The following is a 7,845-nucleotide window of genomic DNA, read 5'->3' on the forward strand; positions in this document are numbered from 1 at the left end:
TTTGTTTGAACAGGGATAGACTTTCTGCCCAGGGAATTTGGGTTTTTCTCACTGTCACTTGAGCTCCCGCCTCTATGGTGCATCATTTTAGGGCTTGCTTTGGTTTAAAAAGATAGGGAGTTATTAGATGGCTCGGCTCGGCGGCTGGGAACACAGACTGCTCTTGCACAGGACCCTGGTTCAGTTCCCAGCACCCATGTGAGGTAATTCACAACTCCAGCCTCAGGGGTCCAACTCCTCTGGCCTTGGCACCAGAGCTCACCTGCATATATTCAGACACAAGCACATATATACATGAGGGCTTAAAAGCTTCTCCATGGAAGTAACGCTTTTAGATGTCATAACTCTTCTTCTCCTACGGAAATGGTAAGTTCAAGGAAAGCAACCATGCCATTAGAAAGCTGCAGGCGTCGGCTGTCCCTGAGCGCAGTGGTTAAGGATAGGTCAGGGTTTAGCCCTAGCCCTGCGGTTACTAGCAGTGTGACCTTGGATGAGTTACTTCACTTCTCTGTGGTCATTTCTTCACTTTAATCTGGAGATAATACCCATTCCTCTCAGGACCATAAAACAAGGCAACAGGGAGTCAGGGGGATGACTCAGTGTGAAAGCCCTTGCCACACAAGCCTGGGGGGGGGGGCGAGCCCGCATAGACAAGGTTGGCATGGTGGCAAATATCTGTAATCTCAGCCCTGAGGAGGTGGAGAAAGGAAGATTCCATCCCTGGGGACCACTGGCCAGACATTCAAACCCAGGCAGCAAGCCACAGGTCCCATGAGAAACTCTTGTCTCAAAAAGCAAGGCTCTTGAGATGAAGACTAACACCTGAAATTCACCTCTAGCTTACACATGCACACACACACACACACACTTGTATCCATTTGTAAGGCCATGTTATACAGTACTGTATGTAGTCCACAGTGTTAAACAGTAGCAACATTTAAGACAGGATCTCACTATGCAGCCCAGCCTGGCTGGCTTCAAACTCAGACTCCCCACTCTGCTCTGCCTCCCTAGTTCTGGGGTGAAAGATATGGGGCCACCACACCGGGTCTTCAACAATTATTTTTTTTTAAATATAAATCATACATGTGGCTATGGCTGGTAACCTTGACCGGGTTCCCCATCTACGAAGAAATCCCCTGTCAGGGAAAACCAAGCACGATCAGAAAACCCTGAGGTTTGTCCAATGATCGCTGCAGAGTCAAGCCAACCTCACATCGACTAGCCCGATGGACACTGAAAATATTACTCACCAAACTAATCGCGACGAGTAACAATGATTGATTGGCTCATTGATGTATTTCCCCTTGTCTTCCCCAACCTTTCTACAACCAGTCATAAAGGAAAGTTTTCGCATTTTCTGAGAATCTCATTATGGCTCTCAAACCTTCCTCTCCATCTTAGTATAATTTTTAAAAATGAGTCAGTGCAAGTACCAAAAAAAAAAAAAAAAGAAAAAAGAAAAAAAAAAGAAAAGAAAAAAAAAGAAAGAAAGAAAAACCCAGCAGTGCATAGAATATGCAGTTATTTCTCTTCATAATAAAAATGTGTCAAGAATTCTTAAAGGGCTCTTCAGGGTGCTAGAAGTATTCGTGGGGAATGAAGTGGCCGTAGGTTTGACAGGAAGGGCAGGTTGGAAGAGACAACCCGTCCCTCAACCAGTCCCCAAATGTTTCATCCTCATAGTACTATACAAGGGAAAAATGGGTGCAATTACTGTCACTAGACCTCAAGAAGAAAATACCCTGTGAGACGAATTTAAACCTCTTCTTGCTTGGACACTGATCTGGAAGGGAACAGGAGACCAAGGTACCCTGACGCTTAACTCGGCTTGCAGATCTCACATGAGTAACCCCCACTCCACGCTCACGAGTGCTATTTCTTTTAGGATTGTGACCCAAAAGAAAATACAGAAGAGAGAAACTGCATTGAAACCACAAACACACCAGCAGCAGAGTCTGTTCCCAGTCTCTTCAGTCATTACACTAGAGGAAAGTTAGTGGAGAGACGGGGAAACAGAAACATGGCTCCTTCTCCCCAAGGCTCCACAGCACTCACATTGAGACTTGCTACATAAAAATCACCGAGGGGTCTGGGAACACAGCTTTAACTGGTAGTGTACTTAAGCGATCACGAAGCCCTCGTTCCTCTCTCCAGCACTTCATCAAACCAGGTCTGGTGGTGCAGGCCTGCTATTCTAGCACCCTGGAGGTGAACAAAAGGATCAGAAGTTCAAGGCCACGCTGGGCTGGCTACAGAGTTCAAGACCAGGCTGGGCTACGCAGGACCCTAGAGCAATGGTTCTCACCCTTCCAAATGCTGAGGCTACCCCATTAGTAGAGTTCCTCATTGTTGTGGTGATCCCCCCCCCCCCAATCATAAGATTATTTTTGTTACTGTTTCATAACTTTAACTTTGCTACTGTTATGAATTCTAACGTCAATATTTGATATGCAGGATATCTGACATGGGGACCCTGTGACAGGTTTCGACAGGAGGTGGGGAAGGGAGACAATCATCCCAGAGGATCAAGAGTCATAAGCTTGAGGGTGGTCCCTTCAGAGATCTACTGCTAGACCTGAATTTCCTCTGGTTCTTACTTCATTCTCCATGACACCGTGTACGGATTGTAGGTAAGGTCAGGAAAGCTGCTACAGTTTGCAGGGTCTTGAGCTCCCACACTAGGGCAGCTCCTCTTTAGAGCACAGGCACTGGACTCTAACTTTGCCCTGTGTCTTCTAGGCACCTGGGAGGAAACAGCTGGCAACAGCCCCATTTCTCTGGTAACTGTGCCTCTGTTGTGGAGGCTTGAAGGCTCCTTCCAAAAGTGCCCCGCCTTGAAGAGAGATGGGAAAAGATTCAAGAATGCCTTGTGTTCCCAACTGGGTCTTGGCCTGAGCTCAGTGATGATGTTCCATGAAGCAGGACAACAGAGGCAAAAGACAAAGCACATGAGGAGCGATGCTTGCCCTCGTGTGTTTAAAGTACAGTCAAGACCCGGTGAGAGGGTTAACGTGGGGACCTAATTTTGAAAATATAAACAGGAAGCACCCTACCCCAATATTACCATTTGAAAGAAAGAGAAAAAAAAAAGGAAAGCAAACCTCAAAAATGCCTTCCAAGGAAGTCATGGGTGTGACAAAAATAACATAAGTTGTAAAACGTCAAGTAAGACATTGCAACCACCGAAGAGAGGGGCTCATTCTGTCGAGATCCAACCCCTGCAGTTTTCCTGCATAGGGTTTAATACACCAAGTCTTCTACAAAATGTCTGGGTTTTTTGATTGTTTTGTTTTATTTGGTTAATTTTTGGTAGTACAGGGTTATCTTTAATCAAATATTCATGGTCAGTATTTCCCTTCAAATAAAGCCATTATAATTAGGAACCAAAACTTTTTTAAAAATTTCATCATGATGTTTACAATTTAAATGTGCGCGCGCGCACACACACACACACACAACAAAAAAACAAAAACAAAACAAAACCCAACAACAACAACAACATAAAACAAAAAAACAAAAAAAACCCTGCTAACCAATGGAAACTGGATTGGAAACTGGATTGTTAAATTTGACTTTCTTATTCCCAGAAATAATCACAGAACTGCTGAGTCCACACCACTCTAGAGGAAAAAGCCACTTCTGGCTTTAAAACAGTTTTATTTCATAAAATTCAAATTAAAAAAAAAAAATGGAGGTAGACCAGTTACTCATGCCTACACTTGGGAGGCTGAGCAGGAGGACAGGACCGTCACAAAGTCAAGGGAAGATTGGACTATGGAGTGAGACCTTGTTTCAAAAATGTTTGGAGACCATGGTATTTTGAGCACACCCCACCCCCCAGCCCGTGGGGTGTTACCATTAAGCATTGGATACAGAAACACATACATACACCAGCTACACCCCCAAATCTTTTTTCTTGTGTTGAAACAAGATTCTTGATTATTGGGCCAGGCTAGCCTCAAACTCTGAACCCTCCTGCCTCAGCTTCCCTACCAGCTGGAATTATAGCATGCATGACCATGCCCAGCTTTGGGGCAAAAAACAAAACCAGAAAAAGCCAGATGAGGGTGGCAGAGGCAGGGAAGGAGACAATGACAGAAGTTCCTGAGTCAAAGTACTTTGATATTTTAGTACACAATAAAAGAATATTCCTCAGGCTGGGCAATGGTCACTCATGCCTTTGATCCCAGTGCTTGGGAGCTAGAGGCAGGGGGAAGCTCTGTAAGTTCAAGGCCAGCCTGGTCTACAAAGTTCCAGGACAGCAAGGGTTACACAGAGAATCCTTGATTGAAGAGAAAAAAAAAAAAACATATGTACACACAGTTTCTCTCTCTCTCTCCTCTCTCTCTCTCTCTCCCTCCCTGTCTCTCTCTCTCTCTCTCTCTCTCCCTCTCTCCCTCTCCCTCTCCCTCTCTCCCTCTCTCCCTCTCCAGAAGAACTCAGTAATTGGAGGTAACTTGGAATTATCATCTGTAGCTTTAAAAAAAAATTCTCAAATACTCAAGCATCAAAACAAAAACACCTGTGGCTTCTTGTTTTCTTTTTTTGTGTGAATGCTTTCTAGGAGGAATTCTATGGTCATCTACACTCCAAATGAAAGGCAAGGTGACACTAACATAGCCCATACATCCAGGCATGACTTCACAGATGCACCCACCTTACAGGGCGTTAGAACAGCCAGGCTTCCATTGAGCCCACTTTCAACTACCATCGGAGTAAAGGATGTTATTTTTCTCTTTGTAGACCCTTCCTTTACTAGAAGGCCACATGGATCACCTGCCTATGTAACAAGCCAGAGGAACCGGTCGCTACACAGTGTCTATTCACCTGATACAAACCTAGACACTGACTGTGACATCATTGGGAGGGGGGAAAAAGGAAAACATATACCAAAAAGCAGTAAATGATACTTTTGATCTCAGTGGGTTCCTTGTGGATAAGACAGAGGAGGAGGAGAAATCAATCCAGACTAAGAAAATGGAGGTGAAATGAGAAGTCAGAGTCAATAGGAAGTGTTGGCCAAAACATTTCTGTTGCAATCCCCTGAGCTCTGATAGCACCTGTTAGCTACCCTCCCCACCCCACCCCACACACATATCATAAAGTATACTCAGAAAAATACCCATCTTAAACTCAACACAACGTATATCATTGGCTTCTTGGCAGAAACAAGAAAACAGAGAAGGTAAGAATTAGGGAGATCTTCGCTGGGTCTGCAGCAAAGATTTTCTTTCTTTTTTTTTTTTTTTTGAGAAATTTAACTCTGAGTTACGCAATCACCAAACTGCTAGTGGCAGAAATCAACTCTTGTTTTTGTCTTCTCTCGGATGTGAGAAGAGGGGTGGGGGTGGGGAGGTGGGGGAGGCGGGGAAGAGACTTTTCCATTCGCTCTAAGTGTTCAACTTCATGCTGGAATTTACCATGCTCCAAAGCCTACAGAAAACACGCTGTCCTCTGGTGACACCTGGCCAGTGGTAGGCAGGTGTTTGAAACTGGACTCTTTAAACCAGAAACCCCTTCCCGTTTAGTGCCACCGATTTTTAACAACTGTATTCCTTCATAAAATGGAGATTGCTACCAAACAAACACATAAACAGCTCAGAGGCCAACCAACAGAATTCCCTAGCTGAAAAGGCTCCAGCTCAACTCAGTGTTCCCACATGAGAGAAACACGAAAGAAAATAACCCCTAAATAAAATATATCCGACAGTCACACTGAACATCAAGCAACAAAAACAAATGAACAATAGCAGAACAATGGGTAAGAGGCGAAGCCCCACATCCTGACTGAATGATAACCGAATTATGTGAGATAATGCAGACTCAACAGCTGAAAAGCTTATGGCGCCGCCGGCAGCTATCCAACCGATCTGGAAGCCCAAGACACAAGCAGATGATAAATACCCCTGCCACAGGCTACACAAAGCCATCAGCCCAGTGACACACTAGCCCCTTTCCAGGGACACTCTCTGAGGATACTCCCAACGACAACCTATAGAATCATACTGAGGCCAAACATCTAAGATGGGTCCTTGAGGGTGTGAGTTGGTAAACTACTAAACATAAACAGACTAGGGACCTGAGCTGGCAGCGACATCCATTTATCTGGGCCTCTGTTTTTATAATGAAAGAATATAGTATGATCCCAGGGGTGGAAGCTTCCCAAATCTAAGATTCTATAAGCCTGTTTGCCACTGTTAATTTAATACAAGTTACGACCCACAGGGAGACAAGCACAAAAGTGTGCATAGGTCCTTGAGGAAACGAACGCTGTCTCTTTTTGCCTTTAAAATCCTGGTGGCTCTCATTAATCCCAGCTTTCTAAATGCTGGCGCTTGCTTCTCATCTTTGCCTTTCCCATCACTGCTGGCTACAAGTGTTTGCAAACGCCTCCTGCTCCAGACAAATTCTTTTTTAGTCTTTGATCACTCTGACCATCTTGCCAGATTCCTGTAGACTCAGACCAGCTTCTGTGATAAGACAGCTCTCCTTCCGACTCCCCATATCTACCCCCGACACCAGGATCACTTTTTTTTTTTAAACTCTTTAACCTTGGCTAGAAAAAAAAGATAGGGAAAAAAAAAAAGAAAAGAAAAGAAAGGAAAAGAAAAAGAAAGTACAGCCCGCCCGCATCCCACCACCACACATTCAAGTCCAGGCCTGGCAGGTCCTGATGTGGGATCCCGCAGCCCAGAGCCTTATCAAAATGTTCGTATTTGTTGTCTTGACTCCATATAAGGCGCTATTTCTTGAAGCTTTGCTGATACCCCCCAACCCACTGGGTACCTTCAGCTTATCTCTTTCCCCCGAGTCTCGGGCACTCCAGCTTTGGGGGGCACATAATAATAAGAGGAAAAACTGGGAGACAGCAGGGGCTCTTCAGAAATGCAACAGGAAGGTGTGAGGCGGCCGACAGCAGTGCCCTCGCTCCCAGGGGATCGCCTCTGTCAGCGTCCCTCACACACCCATCGTGACATGCACGCGCCAATACTTTCCACGCCATCCACGGCGCCCCCCGCCGCGGCCTCCGCGCGCCCCCCTCGCCAGCGCCCCGGGCCCCTCTGCAGCCGCCCGGCGCGCGGCCCCCGCGGCCTCCCCACGGCCCCGGAGCGATGGCGGCGGCTCGGCCCTGCCCAGCTTCTAGGCAGCAGGAGCACGGGGCCCCGCCCGGGTTCCCCGGCCCCCCGGGGGGCGCAGTTCCTACCTCGTTCTGCCCCACCAGAGCCAGCGGTCTTTCCGGCCCCGCACGCTCTCTCGCGCGCCCGCTTGCTCCCTCCCAGTGCAGGACCTCCGCGCGTCGTCGCCGGCGCTCGGTCCCCGCCCGGGGTGACGGCTTGGGCCGCCGACTCTCCTCCCGCCGGGGCCCACGGGGGCGCGCGCGCCGCTCTCGCGCCCAGGCTCCGGGGACGCGCGCCCGCCCGTAACCCCGAACGTGCCCCGCTTCCTGGTTCCTGCCCGCGCGCGCTCCCCAGCCCCGAGGTCCCTCCGCGCCCCCTGCGCGGCCGCCCTGCGGGGCCCCGGAACCCCCTGCGCGCAGCGGGGCTCGGGGGCGCGCTCGGCTGGGCCTGCGCCGCGCGCTCCCGCTGCCGGCCGAGCCCGCGCCAGGCCGCCCTGGACACCCCTGCGAGGCCCCCGGACTCCCAACACATTCTGCTTTGTTTGGGTGGGGGCAACCCCCGTTCAAGGGCACAGACGGCGGTGGTCTTGGAGATTGGGACACCCCCTCTGCAGCCCGCCCACCGCCCTCCCGCCGGGAAAACAGGCCCGCGTTCCCGCTCCTTTAGCTCTCAGGCCGAGGGCATAAGTCCATGGTAGCCCCGATCAATAATTATCCCGAGCTTG

The 7,845-nt window shown here is 48.5% G+C and overlaps 1 protein-coding gene across 2 annotated transcripts in view; it reads right to left on the bottom strand.

The window, feature by feature from the left end:
* Stat5b (signal transducer and activator of transcription 5B) overlaps positions 1 to 7,532 on the bottom strand; it is a 71,031-nt gene extending 63,499 nt beyond the window's left edge. Inside the window, exon 1 of one of the 2 annotated variants that reach the window (XM_039085258.1) lies at positions 7,208 to 7,532. The gene's annotated coding sequence lies outside the window, so the exon portion shown is untranslated. The remainder of the gene's footprint in view (positions 1 to 7,207) is intronic. The other variant, NM_022380.2, reaches the window with a different exon arrangement.
* Between the last annotated feature and the right edge of the window lie 313 nt (positions 7,533 to 7,845).

This window comes from Rattus norvegicus, chromosome 10 (genome assembly GCF_036323735.1).
Source record: "Rattus norvegicus strain BN/NHsdMcwi chromosome 10, GRCr8, whole genome shotgun sequence".
Classification (NCBI taxonomy): domain Eukaryota; kingdom Metazoa; phylum Chordata; class Mammalia; order Rodentia; family Muridae; genus Rattus; species Rattus norvegicus.